This window comes from Maylandia zebra, unplaced genomic scaffold (assembly GCF_041146795.1).
Source record: "Maylandia zebra isolate NMK-2024a unplaced genomic scaffold, Mzebra_GT3a scaffold11, whole genome shotgun sequence".
Lineage (NCBI taxonomy): Eukaryota > Metazoa > Chordata > Actinopteri > Cichliformes > Cichlidae > Maylandia > Maylandia zebra.
The window spans coordinates 9,403,835-9,430,796 of NW_027490041.1; the positions used below are offsets into that span (position 1 = coordinate 9,403,835).

At 43.0% G+C, this 26,962-nt stretch overlaps 1 long non-coding RNA gene across 2 annotated transcripts; it reads right to left on the minus strand.

Moving 5' to 3' along the window:
* Nucleotides 1-339: 339 nt before the first annotated feature.
* Nucleotides 340-24,942, minus strand: LOC143415956 (uncharacterized). Of its 2 annotated transcripts, XR_013096385.1 has the most exons (4): nt 24,569-24,942; nt 5,475-5,583; nt 5,217-5,322; nt 340-2,002 (listed from the first exon to the last, which is right to left on the minus strand). It is a non-coding gene; the product is annotated as an uncharacterized LOC143415956 (long non-coding RNA). The 2 variants fall into 2 exon arrangements; XR_013096386.1 differs by lacking the exon at nt 5,475-5,583 and having other exon boundaries at nt 24,569-24,936.
* Between the last annotated feature and the right edge of the window lie 2,020 nt (nt 24,943-26,962).

Here is a 26,962-nt window from a genome sequence, read left to right on the forward strand (position 1 = left end):
TATAGAAACACACACACACATACTGAATGATGCTACAATTGAAAATGTTATAAGCAAGTGATTGTTGGCTGATAATAAAGTATGATTAAGTGAAAAATATTAACATCAGGAGGGGATGTTAAAGAAGAAACGCTTTTATGAGTTTTATGTTGCATTAAAGTATATGTTCATATTTTACTCTTAATAGGAAAAGAACAAAATGTACTACTCGCTCTGTTTATAGAAAGAGGAAGTTCACCCTATGACATTTATACGAACTTAGACACACACACACACATATATGCAAAATTAGAGGAAACTGCTATGCTTGTTTCACCCTGCTATAAATAATAAACGACTAGTGCAGCTCGGTGTGAGTCCTCTCTGAGCCCTAACCCGTGCAGCACGTTAACCGTCTCCAAGTGTCTCAGTGTTGTTTATTCACCTGACTGTTTGATAACTGTAAATCTCTGACAACAGTTTATTTATACCATCTTCACGTGAACACATTCAAGAACATCACAGATGAAGAAACATTAAAAACTTCCACACTACATGAAGCAAGAAAAATAGTTTATTCCTTTATGTAGAAAAAACAGAAACATCAAACATCTCCAAGACTCTCTTTGAAAGAACTAAAAACCTTTGTTCTCATGGTCCAATCATGAGTGAACTCCCCGATGAAGCCTTGTGTGCTAAAACATGTCAGAGTTTTAAAGGTTAAACATGAGTTTCCAAAACGTTTTGCTGGAGAACAATGAACTATTTGACTGAGTTTCAATCATTTACAGACGAGCAAAACCAGGACAGAGAAAAAAGGACAAAACTGACTCAGTAAAACAACAGAAAAGAAGATCCCATGTAGATCTGTATTATGTAGAAGTTCAGCCCAGCAACCAGTTCAGTTCAACACAAGTTTAAATGATTCTATCTGAACTCTGTGGAGCCTGATCTCAAGCTTTTTGAGTCTGACACAGAAACCAGAGGATCTTTCTGTGTCTTCAGATTCACTGTGATCCAGTGATGGGAGTGATTTCAGCCCTGAGTGATCGCGCTGATGTTTGCACAGAGCAGACAATGAGGTGAATGTTTGGGCACATTGGTAACAGTGAAACAGTTTATTAGTAACGTGGGATCGTTTGTGTGTAGAGTATGAACTGAGATTCCTGAAGCTCTTGTCACACTGGTCACAGCTGTAGTTTCCTTCCATGTGTGCACGTTCATGAATGTTACGATGACCTGAATGCGAGAAGCTTCTCTCACAGTAGCTGCACTTGTAGAGTCTCTTTCTGGTGTGGATCTGTTGGTGTCGTCTCAGGTCATGTGGAGATTTAAAAGTCTTCTCACACAGGTCACATCGATAAGGTCTCTCCTCAGTGTGGGTAAACATGTGTTGTTGTAACTGTGCGTCTGTTGTAAAGTATTTGCCACACTGTTCACAGCAGTACACATCATGTCTAGTGTGAATGCGTAGGTGTGTATTTCGGCTCTCTCTCTGGCTGAAAGTTTTTCCACAGATGTCACAGCTGTATGCCTTAATTCCAGAGTGGGTAACTAGATGCTTCTGTAAGTGGCTACTGTGAGTAAAAGCTCTGCCACACTGATCACAGCTGTACACTTTAACTCCACTGTGGATGAGTTGGTGTTTTTTTAGGGAACCCTTCAAGGAAAAAGACTTTCCACACTCGTCACAGCTGTATGCCTTAATTCCAGAGTGGGTAACTAGATGACTCTGTAAGTGGCTACTGCGAGTAAAAGCTCTGCCACACTGATCACAGCTGTATGCTTTAACTCCACTGTGGATGAGTTGGTGTTTTTTTAGGGAATCCTTCAAGGAAAAAGACTTTCCACACAAGTCACAGCTGAACGGTCTCTCTCCAGTGTGGATGACCTGATGCCGTTTTAGTTTAGCCCTCACAGTAAAACCCTTCCCACACTCGTCACAGGTGTGTTTTTTCTCTCCCTTTCTTCTGTGAGGTTTGTCGGCCTCCTGAGAGCGCTGACTTCTGGCTCCATGTTGGTCCTGCAGTGACAGAGATACAAACAGAGGCAGTGAGTGAAATGCAGTCGTGGAACAAACTCAACCTTCAAACTCCATTAACACTAGTTTTAAACCTGAAGGTGGAGCGTGGCACCAAACACCTTAAAGGTCTCTTATCCCCACCTGCTGGTAGTTCTAACACATTACATCCAACCTGCTGTTAAAGATAATTCATGACTGTTCAAACACTAAAATCATGCCCATCCCTCCTGATTGTACACACACACACACACACTATTTTCTCTAATTTTTTAAGGCAACTTATTCCACTTAAAAGTTGCTCTAAATGTAACAGTTTTACAAAACGTTACTTTTAACTCGAGCATTTACTAAATTGCAGTTTGTTGAAAACTGTGTAATATGATGATGTATTTCATCTGGATACTGCAGCTGAGCAGAATAAATGTGGTGTGTTTAACAGAATTGCTTTCTTTAGAACTACAAGTAAGCCATAGAATATTTTAGCCTGTACAGGAAGCCAAGAAAGGTTATTATGCATTTTATCAATATTAGTATAGTATGAACATCTTCACACTAATCTGGACGCCTTATTCTGGACTAACTGAAGTCTGTTAAGATCTGTCTTATTAGCTGCTGACCAAATGATTGAACAATACTCCAGATGAGACATTACTAGTGCATTAATGACATCTTTCATAATGAAGAAGTGATACACAAAGAGCATTTCATAGCCATAGCTATGCCTTGTCGGCAGAGTTATGTGACATTAGTGATGTTTGTACTTTCAGCGTTAACTTGGTTTTAAAGCCTTTAAAATATACGCCGTTCAATAGTCGACCTTAATCTGACAGAGAATTTGATGATTTTGTGGATAATTAAAGTCAGTCATATATCCACAAACACAACAAGCTGAAAGTCAGTGATGCTGCTCGGTTTGCAGTCCTGAACATCACGGCACAAGCAGGATCCACTGCACTGTTAATGTGAGCTGTGTTATATTGCTGCCTCTGTTCGGTGGTGTCGAGCCAAACGCACTTTAACGTGTGTTTGAACGAGCTGACGGTTCACTCGTTAAGCTGAAAGAAAGATGCTTTAATCACAGCAGTCACACATGTGTCCACTGCACCATCTGGAACTCTTCTTGTTTACACTCGTAATAACACAAACACTAAATCCTGCTTCTCTGGTGCTGTTGTGTAGCAGTGTGTACACCTGAGACTGTCACCTGTCTGTCTGTCCTGCACTCTCTCTCTGTTTCTTTCTCTCTGATTGTGGAATAAAAGTATGAACATGTGTTTATAAGTTACACTTGTGTTTGAATCCTGCAGCTTATCACACATTTGATTTCCATGTGAGACGACTGCAAGTGTCCAGAGTGAGGACAGACTGAGGGACCCACTGCTGCACATCATCTGTGAGGCTTTGCAGCCCTGATGATCCACCAGGACAAACTCAGCAGTGTGTGAGGAAGAGGAGGAGGAAGAGCCAGCAGCAGCTGACAGATGGAGAGAATAGACAGACTGTTCCCTGTTTGTGAAGGACTGCTAGGAAAGTTTAACATAACTGTCTGTGCTGAATCCGTCTTATTAGGTAATGTTCAAATAATGTGATCATCCCAGTGTTTCCAGTGTGGGAGAAAGTACTCAGGGCCTTCAAGTTACACACTATGAAAGGCAGCAACAAGTTTAATGTTCAGAAACCTAAAGTCTGTATCAGCAGCAGGATGGAGCTAAAAATAAATGTTGGTTTCAGTTCTATGAAGCTTTGAGTATTTTGGATCAGTAGCTGCTGTGTTTGTTGCATCATATTGCTGTAACTGTTTATATGCTTTATATATTCTGAGCTAAGTTGATCTATAGTGTTACATCATATTCTATAAGGATGTTATGTGTTTGTAGACTTTCTGCCCAGTTTGACCCATTTAGCAGAAGTCAGCCTGTTTAAGGCTCTGATATCTATTCTGTGTGACTTACAGCAGTTATGACATGGTCTGATTTTCTCACCCAATAAAGGAATATTTCATATATCAGTCTACTCTTCATTCTATCAGACACAGTTATCACAGCTCCTACATTTGCTTTTTACACATATATGTAAGCATTGAGCCACATTTAGTACCAACATATTAAATGAACAATATTTGTCCCTTATATATGATACATCTATATACACACTGTCACAGATACTTGTCTGTGAGTGAAGTGATTAATATAATAACTATAATATTGGCCATATTATATTTACATTACCACAGTGAGATGACTTTAGTCTCATGAACAACATCAGCTAATTGTTATTTACAGCTAATCTTAAACGACTGTTCAGCACAGAAATGAAGCCCAACAATCATGTTTCACAGTCCTGTGGTCTCAGCCTCAGATACTCATCAAATCACACAGAGCTCATGTAGAAACAAATGAACTAAATATGTTCTCCTTCATTTCTGTCAAACAAAGCTGTATGAAACGTTTCCAGCTGTTAGTATCATGGTTGCTAGGCAACCTGGGCAGCGCGACGGAGGCTAGACGTCCCATTTCACGAGCCTACGAGCCTCGCACTTCGGCCTTAGCGGTCTTTGAGTACGCGGCCCTTGAGGACTTTAAAGCTGCAGAACCTGAATCGGGATACAGCCATGATGATCTCCAGCCTCGTGCTCGCCAACATTCTCACCTGAGTTAAGAAGACGATCACTGAAATGGTCTCAGCAGGTCCTTTGATGACAGCAATGAAATGCAGTGGTAAGGCTTTTTGGGGATTAAGTTCGTTTTCATGGCAAAGAAGGACGATGCAGTTCATCTGATTACTCCTCATAACATTCTGGAGTGCAGGCAAAATGCTATTATAAAAACTTAAGCAGCAACTTCTCCAGGTTCCAATATTTATGCAATTCTCAAACCTTTTGGCCACGACTGTATAACCTCTTCTGAAGTTTAGTGGATATTATACATGGTTATGCTCAGGATGTGTCGGCCAGTTTCCACTGGAAACGCCTTTTGGTTAAACTGTCAGCGAGGAATTTGCATTTGCACTGTTACATTTTTATATAACTTTAATGCACATAAACAACAGCTGCTTGTTTCAGTGAAAATACATTGATGGGTTTTTAATAAAGTTGTGGAGCTGTAAAGTATTTTGTCTGGTGTCAATTCTATCGTCAGCTACATCGTTATGGCAAATGTTCAAATGTATATGGTGATAAATATCTTTGGTCATATGGTCCTGCTCTGTCTGTCACCTTCTGTGTTGAGCTCATTGTTTCCTCTGTAGTGGCTGAGCTGAGTCCAAGTAGCTGAAAATGTTCCTCTGCTGCTCCGTCAGACTCTCCTCCTCCTGCTGATCAGCTGGGACACAAAACAGATCTTTGTTAGGCTCCACACTGCACTGAAGAGTCAAAGTGTCTCATATGTTCATCTGACAAGTAAAAGAACACATTTTTGTTTCCCGAGGTGGGCAACTTGTTGGAAACAAACACAAAAGCTTTGAGCACTGATACCTGCCATTGCTGGCGTTGCATCTTTCAATGCCAATGTAGTTGCCTTCTGTGCAGGGGAAGTCCACGCACACTGTGTGGTACTGCCATCAGCAGAAGGTGCATTCAACCTCTGTAACAGAAACGAGATTGTCTGAGACTGAAATGATATTCACTAAAGAAGTGGTGATTTGTAAAACTTCACATTTTGATCCGGGACGTACTCTGCATGAAAACAAGCGCTCACTCTTCCTGCTCAACAAATGACAAGGGCGGAGCCTTATACCACGTGATACAGAAGCTGTGCCGTGTGATGCTAAAATTAGCAGGGAAACAACAACGGAGAGCACGTCAGGGACTGTGCAAAACGAGGGATTTAGGAAAAGGAAGAGAGAGAGCAAGCAAGAGAGAGAAATAAAAGAGCAGGAGAGAGAGAGATGGAAGAGCAAGAGAGAGAGAGATGGAAGAGCAGGAGAGAGAGATGGAAGAGCAAGAGAGAGAGATGGAAGAGCAAGAGAGAGAGATGGAAGAGCAAGAGAGAGAGATGGAAGAGCAGGAGAGAGAGAGCCAGGGCATCGATTACTTTGCTCGCCCTGAACCTGCCATATTACAGGCCTTCTTAGATTACCACCCACAGCAGAACAGTAGCAGTGCAGTTGTGATGAGGGTGTTCAGCTGTAAAGATGGCACCAACAGGAAGTGGCTTACTTATTGCAAAGAACGCCATTTATTGTTCTGCTTTGTGTGTCTGGCATTTGCAAGGCTGACTGACACCAGCACATTTATAACAGGCATGAGTGACTGGCGACATATACATCTGCACACAGAGGAGCATGAAAAGAGCAATACACACCAGACCTGTGCTGAAGCTTTTTTCTTAAGGTGCTCAAAAGGCAACATCAGGAGCTTGTTTGCTGGCAGTCAGTTGTCAGTGAAAAAGAGACGGCAAGTTTTAGAGCGTATAGTGGATGTGATCAAAGTACTTGGGAAGAGGGGACTCAGCTATAGGCATGTGGAGAATGAGGCTGCATACACTTTAGGTGATAACACCATCGATCATGGTAACTTTCTGGAACTGATTGTGTTATTAGGCAAGTATGATATGTGCCTTGGAGAACATTTGAATGACTGCATTGAAAAAAGCAAGAAGTTGCATCAGACCAGTGGATCAAGAGGTAGAGGATCTCTCATCACCCTACTCTCCAAAACAACTGTCAACTCAGTGATTGATGCACTTGGCCATCTCCTTCAAGAGAGCATCGCCAGTGATGTCCAGAAAGCTGGGATGTTTTATGTTCAGCTAGACACAACCCAAGACATCACAGGTTATGATCAGTGTTCAGTAATCATCAGGTATGTTACTGAGTCTGTGCAGGAGAGGCTTGTCTCCATAGTGAGGTGCGAAGCATCCACGGGGCAGTACTTTGTAAACTTGCTTTCTGGAGTTTTAGAGCATCTGAATCTAGACAAGGCCATGTGCATTGGGAATGCAACAGATGGTGCTTCAAATATGCAGGGCCAGTACAAAGGCTTTTCAGCACTCATGACTGCCCAGTCTCCAACTCATGTGCATGTGTGGTGCTATGCACACATACTTAATCTTGTGATTGCTGACACAACACAAAGTGTCATTGAAAGTGGATCACTTTAATTTACTTAATGACATAGCTGTGTTCATCAAGGAGTCCTATCACAGGGTTAATCTGTGGGAGAAACAAACCAAAAACACAAGACACAGACGCCTCAGTCCAATAGGTGAGACACGGTAGTGGGCCAAGCATGATGCCCTCCAGAAAATCTTTGGACATTTTGGAAAACCAGATGATGGCCTCTTCGTTGATGTAGTGCTGACGATGGAAGCCATTGAAAAGAGGGAGAAAGAAAAGCCAGCTGTTTGTGCCAAAGCACGAGGCTTTAAAGAGGCATGAAACTGTTTAACAGCACAGATATTTCTTAGAGTGTTTGAGCAAACAACTCCTGGGTGTGTGTTAACACACACGAAACTCTGGCTTATTGGGTCCCACACCCAATTTCACACCTTGGCTCAGGTGATTAGAGGATCATCAGGGGGTCCTTTTGTCCCTCTGTGGGGGTCACGGGGTCACTCCCACTAGGTTTATATCTGGGACTCTCCACCATTTGACCTTAGAACTGAAGAAGCTTCTCGGATGAGAGGTGAAACGTCTTCAAGCAACTTAAAGAAGTCCAGACGCTTTTCTTTGCAAGCTCCTTTGACTACGATGACCTGGATGACTGAGAACCTTCACAGACATATGATAACTGGAGTGTGCAGCGTTTCCATGAGCAGTTTTCCTGCATCTTGACTCATGTGTGTGGAGTGTTCATAGCATCAGCATCATGTTTTTGTTTATTTGTTTTGTTGGGTTGAAAATAATTAAATAAACGTGTGATCATGCCTATGGATCACCATGGCACATATCTCCAGCCATATGATTTATTTATGCAGATGACAAAGTGAGTGTGAATGTGTCTGACATCACAGTGTTTTTGTGCATTGTGCAAAAGTAATTGCCTCTGATTGTGAGTGAGAGCGGTGATTTTGCGGATCACAAGCTATTGTAAAGGGAAAAAAAGAGTGAAAAAGAGACAAATTACATTGTAGACGAAGAAAAATAATCATAGGAAAAAGGTTTCGTGTTGATCAGCCGAAAAACAACTACAATGTCATTTTCTGCTTTTAAGAAAGGATTGTTCACACAAACACAGACAGAGAGAGAGATGTGCGTTGATTAAGCAGTGATGATGATAATGAACATGTCTTAGTTTGTCACTTTCAGGTGAAAAGCAGACCTGAATCAATTTTCCACATGCAACAGTCGGAAGAAATTTATAGTTAAACATCATTGGAAACGTTCAGGCCAAGTTTCTGGCTGACTTATTTACAGCACCATGTGTTTCTCAACCTCACAAGCAAGCTCACACCTCCCTGAAGACAAGGAATGCAGCTCCAAAGAGCAATAACATGGCAGATAAAGAGACAGCAGCAAAGTCCTGAACAAAAAGTCCCAGCGAGCAGCAGCAATGTGGACAAACAGCATCAGAGAAGAGCAAACCCATCATCCTGACTGATCGGATGAATGGCACTGTGTTTACAACAAGCTGCAACTTCACTATGCATGTGAAGAAAACTTTTGAGGAGAACTGAGGAGACTGTTGGAGTTTGACATTTGCCACCTGTGGAGTAAAATGGCAAGAAGAGACAGTGGAACACAGGACAAAGCTGAAGGAGAACTGCCGGCTGTGGACTGTTGAAAGTGGGAGAGGACAACAGAGTGAGATGACAACAGAGTGAGAGTAAGTGGAAACACAGAGGAATGCTGTTATTAAATGTGGGAAATCAAAATTTGGGTTAGCAAACCTGGGGAAAAGAAAACTGACTGCTTAAGTGGGAAAATTGTGAAGGAGTCTGAAACACTGCGAAAATAGAAACATACAAAATCACACAAACAAGCAGAACATGAATTAACCCTACTAACAATTCCAAACACAAAATGACTCATGAAGACTCATAGCACATTAGTTAAGAAATGATTAAATAATAGCAGAGAAGTGCGTAGGAAAGGCAGCTTTAAGAACATGCTCTGCTGGATATGCAGCTCCACAGACATGCATTAGACCTGCCTAATAACACCCATGCAATGAAAATTAGCTTGTTATCTTTCATCAGTGTAAAATAGTGTCAATTTAGCAGACACTTGTTATCAAATACTGAATTTATCCTAAAGAAAAAAAATTGACTCTCTAGGTTGCAGGACAACAATTTAACCTTTGTGGGGAAAAAAAGATCCTGGTTTGACTAACCAGTGATCAGACAATAAATTTAGTGTTAAAATGGTAAATTGGGAGAAGCTTCCTGCTTGATTGATGCAGCAAGTGATTTACTGTATGAGGGGAATTGTCTTTTGTGATACTATTTTGAACATGCTTTCCTGTTGTCCTGTCAACTTAGTGGGTTAATAGCTGATATGCAAATTAGTTGATCGGTTTTAGATTAATGAAAAGTGACTGAATTCTAGCACGAGTGAATGAGATGTGTTGGAGTTGTTGTGTTGAGTGGAGACTCTAAAACACTGAGTTTCCTGCTTTGATGTGCGAGTGAATTCTGTATCTAGATACACAACTCTGAATACGTCAGAACAAACTTCTTTTATGAAGTGCATGACAGCATGTCACATGTTTTATGATGAAGGGAAAAGGAAAATTGAATACAATAGATCTGTGGCCTAAATGAGTGAAGAGCACAGACCTGGTGATTAAACTCATAGCTAATAAGACATTAGGGTTATGTTGTGTGTTGTGCAGCTGATGGTTGGCTTGGAGTGAATCTAGCTGATGATTTTTCTTCTGTTGTGAAGTCGAGCCTGCCGATTAGTATGATGGTATGATGCCATGAACCATGCTAATGGTATGATTTACCCTCCTGAGATGAGGAGCTTGTGTCATGACTTAACAAGGCCTTTTTATTTTGATACTTTCACAGTGCACTGAAAGTTTTGTTTGATAATCTCTGTTATTTTTCATTTTATCTTTTGAACAGGCACTGATTTTGTTTGTCTATTTCTTTTCTTTAAGCAGATCTGCACGTCAGAAATTAAAAGTGCTATACGACCTGTCGAGAAAGCCTTACAAGTGAGTTTTCTCCACATTAAAATGGGCTCAGGAGAAAGCCACTTATTTGGGACAATTATTAAATGAATGTCCCAGCCTAAACCGGATTCAGCAAGGTAATCCGATCTAGAAGTTCTTTTTCTTTTTGAAATGACGTCATTTTGCTGGAAGTGGAAACTAAATGCGACGACAGGTTCCACTATCAGCAAAGAATGAATGAATGAATGGAAATAAAGAACAAACTGACTGACTGGTAAAAGCTGACAGGACATGACCACGACTCAAGGTTAACCTCCACCTAGACAGGACAAAAGGGTGGATGAATTTATGTGTTTTTTGTTACAGGAGCAGAAAGATGACAGCAACATTTGCGGTTGCATGACTATTTAATCTTTTAAATGCCATTTTTTCTGTCTGTGAATTTACTATGTGTGTGTCATTCACTAACTTGTGTTGCTCACAGACATTACTGTGAGAAAGTGTACACACCTGCGCAGCGCTAACATTTACATTTCTTTTTACAGCAGATGATTAATCATGTGTTTGATCATGTGATTTATAAGAGGATTAGTTAATGTTTTCCTACTACAGGATTTCTGGGTTTATATGTGACTGTCATTCTTTCCACAGCTAGGGTTGGCCACCTTTATGGTGTTTTTATGGCACCTCTGGAACCTGTTGACCTGTGTCTGACCTCCGTCTGACCACAGTCAATGTGTATTGCTAATGTTTGTTTCTTTGAGAATGCTGTGGAGGATTCGGCAGAAGCGGACAAGTGACATGAGTAAAACAAATATGAGGTTACGGTGTTTCTGGGAAAGTTGAATATGGGCTCTTAGCTGGCCACTTTGAGCCCATAGGGATATATGAGTGGAGTGAATTTGCTTAAGAGAAGTTACCGATTACATTAATGTTAACTGAGCACATGGGATGATCCATGTCTGAGGCAAATTAGGGAAATAATTGTAGTTTCCCGATTTGAGAAAACCTGCACATGACACTTGTCTTGCTGATGTTGAATGCTTATTACTCTTCTGATATATTGTTTGTAAGAGTGAAGTTGATTTTATTGTATGCAGGCTCCTGGTGGAGCCAGTTTTTAAGACAGGGATCCTGGTTTGGTGAGTTGACGCATGGTTGTCCATGCGTCAAGAAGTGGGGTCCAGAATTAACATTAAAGAATGTTTACTATTATTGTTGCAGTGATTTGTGTGATTAGCTGTTTATTTACAAGTATTAAATCTATGCAAGTGGTGCATCCATGTTCAGATGAGGCTTTGATGGCCTATTAGTGAAGATCACTGAACTAAAGAATGTGGTTTGATGATTGTTGACATGCTCTCCAAATAGAAGTCTTTCTGAAATACAGGTGCAGCAGTGAGAAGCGAGAAACATTCCAGGCATAGCCCAGGCAGTGGTTGAGGTCAAAGGTCAAGCTGGTTGGGGCCCAGCATGAGATCAGACCTTGGAGCCACAGCAAGGACCATGAAACTGCCTGCAAAATAGTGGAGAGACCCTCCTGGATTTATCAGAGCCACTGCAAAGAGGTCGAGGTCCCAGGAAACCCCAGCACCCTCAAGACAGCACAATAGAGAAATCTCACACTTGGTTGTTTCGGTGGTGAGGGGGGAGTGCTGATTGAGCCCCCGTAGGGTAAGCTCGCACTTCAACCTCCAGCCTCTGATCAACTCTAGGGCAACCAAGTGCGAGGCGTGACGGCTGAATCAGCTGAACCAGGAGGAAGGCAGAGAAGCTGAGTGTTTTGAGACAGATCCAGCAGGCCCAAAATCAGGACTATCCATGACGAGAAGGAGTGCCTGAGAGGATCGTCCACAGGATGGGAGCTGAGGCCAGGAGAGAGACTTCAGGAGGATCAGAGATCATCTTCAGCAGCGTTGGGACAGGAAAACTCGAGGGATGACGGGAGCGTGCCAGGCTCCATCGACAGCGCAGAAGGAGTTCGAGGATGACATCATGATTCTGTGAAAAGCACAGGAACCAGAAGCTATGGTGGTGATGACAGCAGTTTCCTATGAACATCACCTAATGCTGTGCCACTGTACTGTGAATACGATGATACCCTGAAGACTGCTGGGATCACAACAGCAGTAAGATAACGGACACCTGCACCCTTTCAACAGAGGTGTTTCTCTGCAGAGCGTGGACAATGAAGGAGTCATAAATATCCCCCTCACAGGACGAAGGCTTGAATGAGGTGATGGGGGTTGGTAGAGGCCATAAAACTAGAGTGCTGAGAGGTCTGCAGCTTTGGAAATAGCTGAGACCCATGTTGACAAACAACAAAACTAACTAGTATGTTTGAATGTTTATTCTACATACATTTGGACTCTGGTCCTATGGAAAGTGATGGAAACAACTGGAAGAGACATTCATGACGCCCTGCAGAACTCAAACCACTCTGCAGAGAGACATGTGATTTGCACACCCGGAGAAAACACCACCAAGCTGAGATGGTTTTGAAAATGTTACTTTCTTATTTTCACTATTAAATTAACAATTTCTTTGTTTGTTTGTAGGATGCAGTTTGCCATGAGATGAGATCACTGAATGGGATAACCGCTAATACATTTGTTAAACTGTGTATTTTTTCAGTAATTTAGGGTGATTTGACATATGCTGAATATAACAATGTTTGCATTGAAACTGTCAGACATGAGGTATTCGTAACTGGGGACTTTTCAAGCCTAAACGTCAATAAGGGGGGAATGTTAGATTTTGTATTGTTGATTGTCATTTATGCTTAGAAACATTTACTCATATATGCTTAGAAGTATATAATCATTGGTAGATTGAAAGGATGTCTCATCCTAAAAGAGGTCTGTATTAACTCTGTGTAGAGGGGGGTGCATACATTCCTCTACTCAGTATCCTTGGTATAAATCACATACTCCCTAGGAGAGTTTATCTTTGATTTATGGTATAGCAAGCACACGTATATCTGTTTAAGTATAAGAGCCTTTTGTTAGATGGACCCAGACGTCCTGGCACCAGCTAGCACCAGAGTCTTCACAGGGTCACATCTTGACCCCACACAGATCTCTCTCTCTCACACACACACACACACACACACACACACACACACACACACACACACACACGCAAGGTACTCTTTGTTTGTATGTAGAAGTCATATGTTAATAAACTTATGCATATTCATGTAACCTCAATAAAAGAACAGTGGTACGGGAGAACGGACGAGAGCAACTGGGGTCAAGCGAAGGGACGGCGCGTTGTCCGGTTTGAAAGAAAGATATGTGCATGAGATATACATGAGATATATACATGAGAATAAGAATTATGAGTGCTACGTAGAAACATATATACATGAGTGCAGGTGATGATCAGTGCCAAACATGAAATGATGCAGTGACACAGCGTAGGGTCATGTGTTAGTGGCGGGGACACTCAAGTGGTTATTGTTCATGTGTCCAACAGCAGAGGGGAAGAAACTGTTCTTATGGCGAGAGGTTCTGGTGCGAATGGACCGGAGCCTCCTGCCTGAGGGGAGCAGGTCAAACAGACTGTGTCCAGGGTGAGAAAGGTCAGCTGAGATCCGGGCTGCACGCCGCAGTGTCCTGGAGGTGTACAGGTCCTGCAGAGATGGGAGTCTGCAGCCAATCACCTTCTCAGCAGAGCGCACAACACGCTGCAGTCTCTGTTTGTCCCTGATAGTGGCTCCAGCGTACCACACGGTGATGGAGGAGGTGAGGATGGACTCGATGATTGCAGTGTAGAATTGCATCATCGTCCGTGTTGGCAGGTTGAATTTCTTCAGCTGCCTCAGGAAGTACATCCTCTGCTGGGCTTTCTTGATGACGGAGGTGATGGTGGGCTCCCACTTCAGGTCCTGGGTGATGGTGGTACCCAGGAAGCGGAATGAGTCCACAGAGGTGATGGGGGTGTCAGTCAGGATGATGGGGGGGAGTGGGGCTGTGTGCTTCCTGAAGTCCACAATAATCTCCACTGTCTTCTGGGCATTCAGCACCAGGTTGTTGTGGCTGCACCAGGACACCAGACGTTCAACCTCCCTCCTGTAGGCAGACTCATCCCCGTCCGAGATGAGCCCAATAACGGTGGTGTCATCTGCGAACTTGATTAGCTTGACAGACTGGTGGGTGGAGGTGCAGCAGTTGGTGTACAGGGAGAAGAGCAGAGGAGAAAGAACACAGCCCTGAGGGGAGCCGGTGCTGATGGTCCGGGAGTCCGAGACATTCTTTCCCAGCCTCACATGCTGCTTCCTGTCCGTCAGGAAGTCAGTGATCCACCGGCAGATGGGATCAGGCACATTCATCTGGGAAAGCTTGCCTCGGAGATGGTCTGGAAGGATGGTGTTGAAGGCAGAGCTGAAGTCCACAAACAGGATCCTGGCGTAGGTTCCTGGGGAGTCCAGATGCTGCAGGATGAAGTGTAGGGCCATGTTGATGGCGTCGTCTACAGACCTGTTGGCTCTATATGCAAACTGCAGGGGGTCCAGGAGGGGGGCCCTGAGGGTCTTGAGATGGGAGAGAACCAGGCGCTCAAATGACTTCATGACCACAGATGTCAGAGCCACGGGTCTGTAGTCATTTAGTCCAGTGATCCTAGGTTTCTTGGGGACAGGGATTATGGTAGAGGACTTGAAGCAGGCAGGCACATGACATGCCTGCAGTGAGGAGTTAAAAATGCCAGAAAACACTGGGGCCAGCTCGTTTGCACAGTGTCTGAGGGTGGCAGGAGACATGCCGTCTGGGCCGGGAGCTTTCCGAGCATTCAGACTCCTAAACTGCTTCCTCACATCTGCTTCATGAATATGAAGAGTTGTGGTCGGAGGAGGTGGTGTGAAATCCTCTTTTGTGTGGGGTGAGGAGGCGGGTGTTGCAGGTGAACAGTTTGAAGGTGGTGATGGCTCTATGGAGGGGGGAGAGGTGGGGGAATGAGTGTCCAAAGTGCCTCTATTGTTGGGGTCGTTGGAGGTGTGAAGGCTGCCTGATGGCTCGTCAAAACGGCAGTAGAAGTCGTTAAGGGTGTTGGCTAAGAGCAAGTCATCAGTGGAGTGGGGGGTTTTAGGCTTGTAGTTGGTGATATTCCTAAAACCTTTCCACACAGAGGCCGAGTCATTCTCTGAGATCTGCTGCTGCATCTTCTCAGAGTGCTGATGTTTGGCAATGTCCACTTCTTTAGTGAACCTGTACTTGGCCTCTCTGTAGCAGTCCCTGTCTCCGCTTCTGAACGCCTTTCTCTTTTCCAGCCACAGCTTTTTGAGTTTAGGAGTAAACCAGGGTTTGTCATTGTTATAACTCACCCTGGTGCGTGATGGCACAATGCTGTCCTCGCAGAAGTGGATATAGGAGGTGACAGTGTCCGTAAACTCGTCCAAGCTGTTAGAAGCAGCCTTCATTGTGTCCCAGTCTGTGGTCTCCAAACACGTGCGAAGCTCCTCCACAGCCTCGTTGCTCCACAGTTTTTTGGTCCTCACGACAGGTTTGGAGAGCTTCAGCCTCTGTCTGTACGTGGGGATCAGGTGGATCATGACGTGGTCAGAAAGTCCGAGTGAAGCGCGCGGCACCGCGCGATAGGCCCCGCTGATCGTGCTGTAGCAGTGGTCTAATGTCCTCTCCTCTCTGGTCGGGCATTTAATATACTGCTTGTATTTCGGAAGCTCATGGCTCAGATTGGCTTTGTTAAAGTCCCCAAGAGCAATGATGAGAGAGTCCGGGTATGTCCGCTCCATGTGGAGAATCTGCTCTGCGAGTGCGCACTGAGCTGCTTGCGCATCCGCGTCTGGCGGGATGTAAACAGCGGCCAGGATGAATGAAGCAAACTCCCGTGGAGAATAAAACGGTTTGCAGTGAATAAAAAGATATTCCAGAGAGGGAGAGCAGTGCTGAGCAATCACTGTCACATCTGTGCACCAGCCACTATTGATGTAGAAGCAGACCCCTCCACCTTTGGTTTTACCGGAGAGAGTGGCCTGCCGGTCCGCGCGCAGCAGATGAAAGCCCTCCAGCTTGAGCGCGCAGTCCGGGATGTCCTCACTGAGCCACGACTCCGTAAAACATAAGACACAGGAGGAGGCAAAGTCTCTGTTCATGCTTCTCATCAGGGCCAGTTCGTCTATCTTATTCCCGAGTGAGCGTACATTAGAAAGGAAGATCCCAGGAAGGGCCGTTCTCAGTCCGCGTCTCCTCAAACGCACGAGTACGCCGGCTCGCTTACCTCTCTTTCGACGTCTCACTTTCCTGATCAGAGTCTGCAGTAAATCTGCCGCAGATGCGACAAATATTGGAAATAAATCCACAGGCGTTGTAGTCCTGCAGTTAAGGAGCTCTTCTCTGGTGTAAGAGTATCCAGAGGAGTGCCCAGACACAGAAGAAAAGTAAAGCAGTAAAAGAGTCAGTTAGGTCAGACTAGAAAGACAAAACTGCAAAAATGCGTTCAAGATTAAATTTAGAAAAACCACATATAAAATTTTGCCCAACAACTGAAATTAGACTGGAGTGATCAGAACCATGTTATTACAATAGCATGTCTGCAACACTAGAGCTCAATGCAAGATTAGTTTTAAGTCGTTTTGTTATACTGAGCCGAAGACCAGCACCAACGGTTGTAGTCGGCCAAGCTATCACTTACATGTGCTACAGTCAGTCTCAGCAGAGGGAAAGGGGAATGAAAAGCCAGCAGAAATGTTCATGTCCAGGCTCTCCACAGAAGAATTAATCCTTAGAAGACGAAACCAACAACAAATAACAAATCCACGTCGCGGAGTCAGCTTCTCTCTTTTTCTTTCTCCCAAGCGGAGCAGCGGCACACCACGGTATCCAGAAATTAGTCGGGTCCCACCTGAGCTGAGGCTGCGGCCATGGCTGGAGAAAACGTCTGAGCGTCCGCAAAACTGGGGGGGTTTCTGAGACAGTTCACGTGCTAGAAGAGAAGAATCCTCGGCGGGATGCAAAAATCGTCTGAAGTCCAAGGGGAAAAAGTTCAGGCGCCAGTTGTAACGTGCAGTGGAGATGAAGCCAGCCGCGGAGGTGTGCAGGTGGATAGCGAATGAGCAACAGCTTCTGACTTTCCAAAAAGTACTCATTTATTTACAATATTAAAAATAAAAGTGCTACCTCTACCACACATTACTAAAGAGCACACTAGTCCGCGTACACACGGGAGCATCCATTACAGGAGGAGTGCGAAGAAGAACAAAAAGGGGGTGACACCAGTCGTGAGACAGGAGGCGCCGCCATGTGCCGATACACTGCATTACAATAGCAACTGTTACAATATAAATATTGTTCTGAGAGGCTTTTTGTTGGTTGAGTCTGAAATTGATTGTATGTACAATTCATATCCTTATAAAACGGCAGAAATATGGTGTTTTATTAATAAACTTACATTTATGGCAGTGGCGTGTCTAGAAAATTTTTGTTGGGGGGGGGGGGGGGGCAGGTAGGGGCACAGATTTGGAGAAGGGTGGCAGATGTAATTGGCAGATAATGTTTAAAAAAAATTCTACCAACCATTAACCATAATTCAATAATCCTATAAACCTAATAACCAAATGCACTTTTAACTCTTATTAGAATGAGATTTTAACCACTCCGGTGCAAAGTTTTTAGATACTGCGTTGATAAAGTACAAGAGATACAATCAGTGCTTTGTCAGTGTTTACTCAGCATTCAAGGACAGCAATATTTGCATAGTGTTTTTACTGACATATAGTGCACATATGTTTTGGGCATATGAACATTTGTAGCAAACAATTGACAAATTAGCCAATGCCAATGCAAAACTTTATCTGCCTATTAAAAAAAGAAGATAATCTTCTCACAAACTGGTGTTTGATTTTGAAACAGGGAAAAAGTGGGGAAACAAATGAAAAGACTAATATTTGAATAAAACCTGAAAGCAAGTAAATACTTTCTTTGCTTCCTTATGGTAAACTTTGGTAATATTGATAAAGAACAACACTGGCTGATGGTGAAATACAGTCAGCTGGCATGGTGACACTGCCAGTATTAACCTGCAGGGCTGGACCGGTACAGAAAATCGGGCATTTTGACTAGAGACCGGCCCACCAGGTATTAAAGCCTTTGAATGAAAACAAATGCTGTTGTGACAGTGATGTACAGTTTTGTTGGTATATGTATGATTTCTATACATTTTACGTCAGATAAAAACTTTGGTTGTAAGATTTAGATAATTATTTAATAAAAGCTGTATTTTAAATGAGAGTAAGAAAGAAAAGTATTTCTTTCTGCCCCCTCTCCCTGTTAATGCCCTACCTGGCCCCCTGGCAAAAATTTGCTAGATCCACCCCTGCACAGTTACCAGCTGTCAGCTACATAGAAAAGGATCCTGGTGTTGTTTGTCTCTCAGAAACAGTTCATAACTTCCCTTCAACTCATTCATGTCACCTAAAAGGTAAACCTGTTTCTCCATCACCTGTTCAGCTCTGATGATTCAGTAAGGACATCTCCTGGTTTCATCTTCATGTTTCCCTCTCACCACATATACAAACCGACATCATGACCAGCAAAGTGGGCGATAAATAAATGAGAGAGAAAAGCCGATCAGCTGATCATTGATCAGTTTCATGATTGAAGTAGCAACAGGAGAGAGAGGGGAGAGAATGAGAGAAGAAGAGGCAGCTGTGCAGCGTAAAGACAGAATAACTCCAGCTTTGTGTCTTTTTCCATTCTAGCTAAAGTCCGGGACAAACTGCGTCTCTTCTCAGCTTAATACGAAACGTGTAATATTTTCTCTGAATGAGGGACCATTCCATTTTTTTAAGGAGCCGTTGGCATGAATAAAATAAAGTAACATCATAGCACCCACCCAGCTGTATAAAAACTCCATCAAGCTGGCTAGAACGCAGTACGAGTTATTGCAACTGAGGGTAAAAAGTCAGCACAACGAAAATAAACTACACCTAAACTTAGTTTATATCTGACCGAGATAGACTGCAGGTCATAACTTCTTACCTGAAGTTCAGTTCACCTGACACTCGGACTGGTGACTGCCTCGGGGCTCTCCTCCTGCCTCCCCTTCCCTCATCCACCTGCTGGCCTCTGTGGAAGCCCTGCCATAGCCACCACCAAACAACTGACTTATTTTTACACATCGACCTGCATCTTATAACTCATAACTCTTATGTTAGCTGCCCTCAGTAGCATACTGTCTGAAATATTCGACGGCTGCAAAAATTCTTTAAGTGTTATTTTTTCCTTGGGATTCTAATTTCACTGAAGTTTACTAAACTCAACAAACTTAATATTACTTACCGGGACATTTATTCTGTCCTCATTTTCTTTCACCGAAAAATTGTTTCCTGCAGTGTTGTCCTTCGTGCTTGGCTCGCCTACCTTTGCTAACGTGATGCGCATAGCGCAGAAGCCGATGCTGCATTCACTTACACTCGGATATCTGAGCTTCACCGTGAAAACATAATCGTACATTTGATATTTGATTGAATTTTATTGTTTTACCTTTGGGGTGGCACCTGGGGTGGCCAGTCTGGTTGGGGGGTGGCCTGTGCCCCCCCAGGCACAATTCAATTGTATCAAAAGCCTTTTAAAAATCCAGGAAGAGAATGAAGCTATAGTCAGATACCAAATCAGAGTAATCAAGTAGATCTAAAACCAGTCTCATGTTCTTAGAAAGGTGTCTGTTTCTCATAAAGCCTGATTGTGTCTCATCGATAATTGTGTCCAAGAACTCTTTCATTCTGTTAGCAAGTACTAAAGCCATAATCTCATAGTCATCATTGAGCAGACAGATGGGTCTCCAATTATCAATAAGAAGTAAGTCTTTGTTTGGCTTTGGAATAAGTGTTATGAGACCCTGAGTAAGAGTAGGAGGGAGGATGTTATTCTCTACACTTCCTATGAAAAGCTGCAGTAAGAACGGAGCCAGGAGATTAGAAAATGATTCATAAAACTCTGCAGTTAAACCATCTGTGCCGGGAGATTTGTTGGCCTTAAGTGCAGAAATAGGATTACAAACGTCCTCCACAGTCAGAGGGCTGTCACAGTGACTTCTATCTTCCACAACAATAGTTTTTAGGTTTTTAATATTATTGAGAAACAGCGTTGAGACATATACAGTGGGGCAAAAAAGTATTTAGTCAGCCACCGATTGTGCAAGTTCCCCCACTTAAAATGATGACAGAGGTCAGTAATTTGCACCAGAGGTACACTTCAACTGTGAGAGACAGAATGTGAAAAAAAAAATCCATGAATTCACATGGTAGGATTTGTAAAGAATTTATTCGTAAATTAGGGTGGAAAATAAGTATTTGGTCACCTCAAACATGGAAAATCTCTGGCTCTCACAGACCTGTAACGTCTTCTGTAAGACGCTTTTCTGTCCCCCACTCGTTACCTGTATGAATGGCACCTGTTTGAACTCATCATCTGTATAAAAGACACCTGTCCACAGCCTCAAACAGTCAGACTCCAAACTCCGCCATGGCCAAGACCAAAGAGCTTTCGAAGGACACCAGGAAAAGTATTGTAGACCTGCACCAGACTGGGAAGAGTGAATCTACAATAGGCAAGCAGCTTGGTGTGAAAAAATCAACTGTGGGAGCAATCATCAGAAAATGGAAGACATACAAGACCACTGATAATCTCCCTCGATCTGGGGCTCCACGCAAGATCTCATCCCGTGGGGTCAAAATGATCATGAGAACGGTGAGCAAAGATCCCAGAACCACACGGGGGGACCTGGTGAATGACCTGCAGAGAGCTGGGACCAAAGTAACAAAGGTCACCATCAGTAACACACTACAACGGCAGGGAATCAAATCCCGCAGTGCCAGATGTGTTCCGCTGCTGAAGCCAGTGCATGTCCAGGCCCGTCTGAAGTTTGCCAGAGAGCACATGGATGATACAGCAGAGGATTGGGAGAATGTCATGTGGTCAGATGAAACCAAAGTAGAACTTTTTGGTATAAACTCAACTCGTCGTGTTTGGAGGACGAAGAATACTGAGTTGCATCCCAAGAACACCATACCTACTGTGAAGCATGGGGGTTTTCTGCCAAGGGGACAGGACGACTGATCCGTGTTAAGGACAGAATGAATGGGGCCATGTATTGTGAGATTTTGAGCCAAAACCTCCTTCCATCAGTGAGAACTTTGAAGATGAAACGAGGCTGGGTCTTCCAACATGACAATGATCCAAAACACACCGCCCGGGCAACAAAGGAGTGGCTCCGTAAGAAGCATTTGAAAGTCCTGGAGTGGCCTAGCCAGTCTCCAGACCTCAACCCCATAGAAAATCTGTGGCGGGAGTTGAAAGTCCGTGTTGCTCGGCGACAGCCCCAAAACATCACTGCTCTCGAGAAGATCTGCATGGAGGAATGGGCCAAAATACCAGCTACTGTGTGTGCAAACCTGGTAAAGACCTATAGTAAACGTTTGACCTCTGTTATTGCCAACAAAGGTTATGTTACAAAGTATTGAGTTGTATTTATGTTATTGACCAAATACTTATTTTCCACCCTGATTTACGAATAAATTCTTTACAAATCCTACCATGTGAATTCATGGATTTTTTTTTTCACATTCTGTCTCTCACAGTTGAAGTGTACCTCTGGTGCAAATTACTGACCTCTGTCATCATTTTAAGTGGGGGAACTTGCACAATCGGTGGCTGACTAAATACTTTTTTGCCCCACTGTATATATATATATATATATTCTACTTTTCTAAATGATTGACTATTTCAATGGAGAACCTAAATGACACGGACCCGTGTTTGTTATTACATATCTCTATTTTGAATGTGACAAGTCTATCATTGCCTGTTATTCATAGGTATTAACAGAGTTTTTGGCCTTTTTTTCCTCTATAACAGTTAATTGACTCTTTACAGTGGCCTGCTATGGTTAATAATAACATGTTCAGTCATGAGTGAAATCAAAGCTTTTCTTCACTTTAGCATTTAACATTCCCAACAATATAATGTGATACCTTAATTAAAACACAGCTAATAAAACACAATTTTCTTAATGCAAACATCAGTGACTCAACATTAGCAACCAAAGGGTTCAGTCTGCAGCTCACACTCATGTGAAGCTACAGCCTCCCCCTTTAGTCTCTGTCATTCTTCTGCTCCTGCACAAACAAAGCAAGACAAAACCTCCACCCTTCTTCTACAGGCTGGGTGAATTGTTGTGGACATTCACTAATCCTAAAGTCGGCACCGTTTTTGTCTCAGTATCAAGTCAGTTAAACTTTTAGTCGTCAGTCCATCACAGTCCAGTCACATGCATACATCCACACACATTCATACCAGATATTGCTGATAATGGAGTCTCACGCGCAGCCTATTCAAGCCTCCATCACCAGCAAGATGACGTCATCATTTTAAAGGAAAACAGCTCCTTGTTTTTGGACTGGATTGACTCGCTGCAATCCTTTTAGGCTCAGGACTTCTCATGTGATCAATGTCACATATAAGTGAATTTCTCCCAAGCCCATTATAATCATGGAGAAAACCACTTTGCCACTGTTTCCAGTAAGAATATTTTATAGCGCTTTAAAGTTCAACCTCTCAGGTCTGGATTAAAGAGCTGATTTGTTAAATCGGGAACTCACAAAATACCAAAATATCACCACCGGTGGATCACACCTCTCAGATGTTCTTATCTCAGTGCACTGTAACAAAAGCACAAACAAACGCAACCAATAAAATACTAATAAAGTAACAAATACTGGGGCCCACTGGAAACATGTCCAAGCATAAAACCATCCTTCTCTCTCTTAGAGAAAGAAAACAATCCAAACCTCACTGATAAAATCAACCTAGTGTCAAGCAAAACCCAAAAATCAACCAAAACTTCACCAGACAGTTTTCCTCCCTCCCGGGACAATATTGTGCAGGAATACAGGCACCGTAACTCCTTTTGCACTGACAAAAACATGTTGGATTTACTTGATTCAATAGTGGACACTGGTTGCACACAAAGGTTTTGCTTTGGCAGAAACTTAAACAACTGAGTTAAATCAACACAACCTTTTCATATTCAGTAAACCTGCATGTTGTGTTCATAAAACACGATTGAAACATGTTCAGATGGAGTAAGTTGAGCTCCTGGAACATTTTAATCCTTCAATTGAAATTGAATGGGTCTACAACAACTACCATCCTCCTATCTCTATCCTGGTTGCAGCAGGGCTGGGAAATAACCCTGAAGTGATAGGTTACCAGGCAGGGTACACCCTGGACAGCTCACCAGTCTATCAGATAGAAACACACAGCCGTTTACATTCATGGATAATTTAGCCCAGGACCTTCTTACTGTGGAGCAACAGCACTAACCAGCATGCCAACAATGGAGGAAATACAGGAAAGCTATGATTTCCTGTATTTGAGGCAGAATTATTTTGTTTTTGCCCTTGACAGGTTAATCCACAATAAATAGCAACAGCATGCATGTGGTGTGTGTGTCGTTGTCTGCCTCTTATAACTCCAGTGATTTTCCTGTAGTTTGAAATCTTATGCGGTGTTGACACAATAATTTGTTGTAAACCAGGAAATTCCCAACTGTGGTAGAAAGCACAGCTTAGCCTTAGCAAATGTTCAAAGAAAAGTCGTCACTTCCTGATTTCTGCTTCACTGATAAATATTGTCACACTGGGGTTTTTGCAAATGATATCAGTGAGCACTGTGTGGCAGCTGGAGTCAGACAACTGAAGCTCCCACAATCAAGACCACAAACAGCTTTCAAAGGAGATTTGAAGCTTTTCTGGCAGCAAGCTTCATGATTTATGGGACTGGAACTGGAACAGAAACTACCTGATCACCAATGGTGAGCTGTCATGGAATTATTTTTATGACATTTTATCAAAGTTATAAATAAGCATGCCCATTAACACATAGTGAGTGAGCATGTTGTCTTCCCACGCAGTGAACAGCGGATGCTAATGTTTTTGTCACTTTTTACAGAGTCAAACTCAAAGTAAGGTCAGTGCTTCCACGCTTTAAACGCTGCACGCTCACACTCTCTCCACACTCGATAGATTATCCATTGTTCATCTGCACACAGCTGCGGTTTTAGTAACGCAGTAACGCAGCGTGCTTACGGGAAAGTAACAGTAATCTAATTACCTTTTTTGCAATAGTAATCCCTCACTTTACTCGTTTCTTGAAAAAAGTAATCGGATTACTGCCCATCTCTGGTTGGAGCTGTGCACTTGTGGGTTCCACCTTGTGTACACGTTTATCTTTGCTGTGTGTACTTGTACCTCTGAGTGGAAGCTGAACTCTTGAGTTCGAGTATCGAAGCATCAGCTGTGACGTTAAAGTCCAAACAGCTCGTTCATTTGACGTGCAAATGAACGAAGGTAACGCCGTTTTCATGTGGATGTGTCACTGAGACACTTTCCACATCCACAGCTCACAAAATGGGAAAACTATAGAAGTATAACAATGAAGAAGTTACTATGTTACGGGTCCCAAGGATGAAGACCTCGATGACAAATATGTTACCTGTAAAAGCAGGTGAAGAGCAGAGTAAGGAAGACACGATGCGTCTCTGCTTTCCTCCAGAACGTGTCTGAGTCTGATTTATTTCACAAATAAATGCTATAAAACACTAAACATGAGCTTTCAATATACTGTTCAGCTGGTTCCTCATTCACATCAATGACATTTACTTATTTCACAACATCAGTGAAATATACTCTTTTTAACTGGTTCAGTTTCTCAAGTTCACACTTCTTTCCATAACAGCTACATCCTTTTATCATATCAATAAACACATCACATTGTCTTCTGCAGTGTCTTACTGGCTAAACAGTTCTATTCAATAACAGCATTGGTAAATACATTACATTTGTTCCCTCCAGTAATTTACTGGCAAGATCACTATTTAGTGCATCATGAAACACAGCTTGTTGAATCAACCCATGAATGCCTCTGTTAGCTACACAGAGTTGCTCAGAGTGCTTGTGTTACACTAGCTAATCTACTCAGTCACTTTAACAGAACTATTAACATTCACATCTCACAGAACTGATTTGATTGGAGCATTACAACACGTTTGCACAGAGCATAGGAGCGCACTGACTCTGCTTCACGAGCGCTCCACCTAACGAGCGGGCTCGCGGTGCGGTCGCGCGGGACACTCCTCTGGTTTTCTCCCGTGTTTACATATAAATAACTTTGGCGGACCGCCTTAACTCTCCCATTCACATTAACGTGGGTAACCATGGTGACAATAAACAACATTTTCGGTGCGAGCACCGTGTACCGACCTGTAAAAGCAGGTGAAGAGCAGAGTAAGGAAGACACGATGCGTCTCTGCTTTCCTCCAGAACGTGTCTGAGGAAGCAGCGGAAGGTGGGCTCCACTTACTGCTCCCCGAAACCCCGGAGCAAGCACCAAAGTTCCGCCCTCACTGCTTTCTAACATAAAATGAATCCCTGTTACATGGATTTTCTATCCTCTTAAAGAAACTGAAAATAAATACATATAGCAATGAAAAATGTCCCGTTACATGAGTGTTTTACACAAAATAATATTCATGTGGTCATTCCCTCACAGGGGTGCCACAACTACACTGCTGTTTTGACAGAGACACAGTGTGTTTATCTAACTTGGCTGAAGCCAAAGTTCTCCAGACAAATTCAGTCTGTTTCTGCCAAGTGTGAACTCACTGGATGAGCGCCAGATACACAGAATCAAAAAGGGATAAATTACTTTTCTTATGTCATGTTCCCGTCACAAACTGGCTCAAGGAGAGGGGAAGCAGGAGTCCACAGATGAAATGTTCCTATAAATAAAGTGGAATTTATTCAAACTTTACCAAAACTTCAACACATCAAATACAAGCAGCTCAGCAGGGAGTGGATGTGTGTTGCATGTGCCAGGTGGATGCAGAGAGAGGCCAGGGCCACGTTCAAACCTGAACACGCTGCACAGTGTTTTCTTCCATTTGTTAGGGATGAATGAAATGCTTCCTTGAAAGGATGTGTGCAGTCACCAGTGGGCGTGGAAGCATGTGCGCCCTCATTTGGTGCGTGTGCAAGAAAAGTCATCCTGTCACACAGCAATGCCTACATAAATCACACCACTCTGCTTAAAATAATAATGTTTAGTGAAGCAGGTGAAGCAAAGGGCTGCTTTTAATAGGCTGGGAGACCCAGGTGTGCTGCTTTAGCTGCTGAGCCTCTTATGACAGAACAGCGGAGAGTGGTAAGAAGGGAGGAGGGGGTCTGGCTGTGTTTGTGAACGATAGATGGTGTAACTCTGGGCATTTCTCTATCAAAGAGACGCTATGCTGTAAGGACATTGAGCTGCTAGCGGTTAGCATGAGACCGTACTATCTACCACGAGAGTTTACACACGTGATTATGATAGCTGTGTATGTCCCGCCCTCTGCTAACGCTGCAGCAGCCTGTGAGGTCCTGCACACTGTAACCAGCAGACTCCAAACACAGCGCCCTCAGGCCCTTTTCCTGATCTCTGGGGACTTTAAAGATGATGTAACCATTTAATTATGGTTACATAATTAATTATGTAATTAATTATGCAAAATGCAAAACGCTCAGCTGTGTCTCCAATCAAAGCTCTGTAACTTCAGAGGTGATGTTCATATGTTGACTAATGGTTTTCTTTCATTTTTGATGTACTGCAGAATATTTGTATAAAATCCAGGCCAGGAAAATCTCCTTCATGTGTTTCTGTGTTTTGTCTTCAGCTACGTTGACACAAAGGCCTCTGCTGTGACGCTCACACCTTTGATAAAGTCTGGAGAGTGTCAGCTTCCTGTTTATAGATACAAAAATATGTAATGTTGTGAACTCTGGCCGCAGCGGCGCAAGAAAAAGGAGAATTACGGGAAGCACTCACAACAGGTAAAATCCAAATAACAAAGTAAAG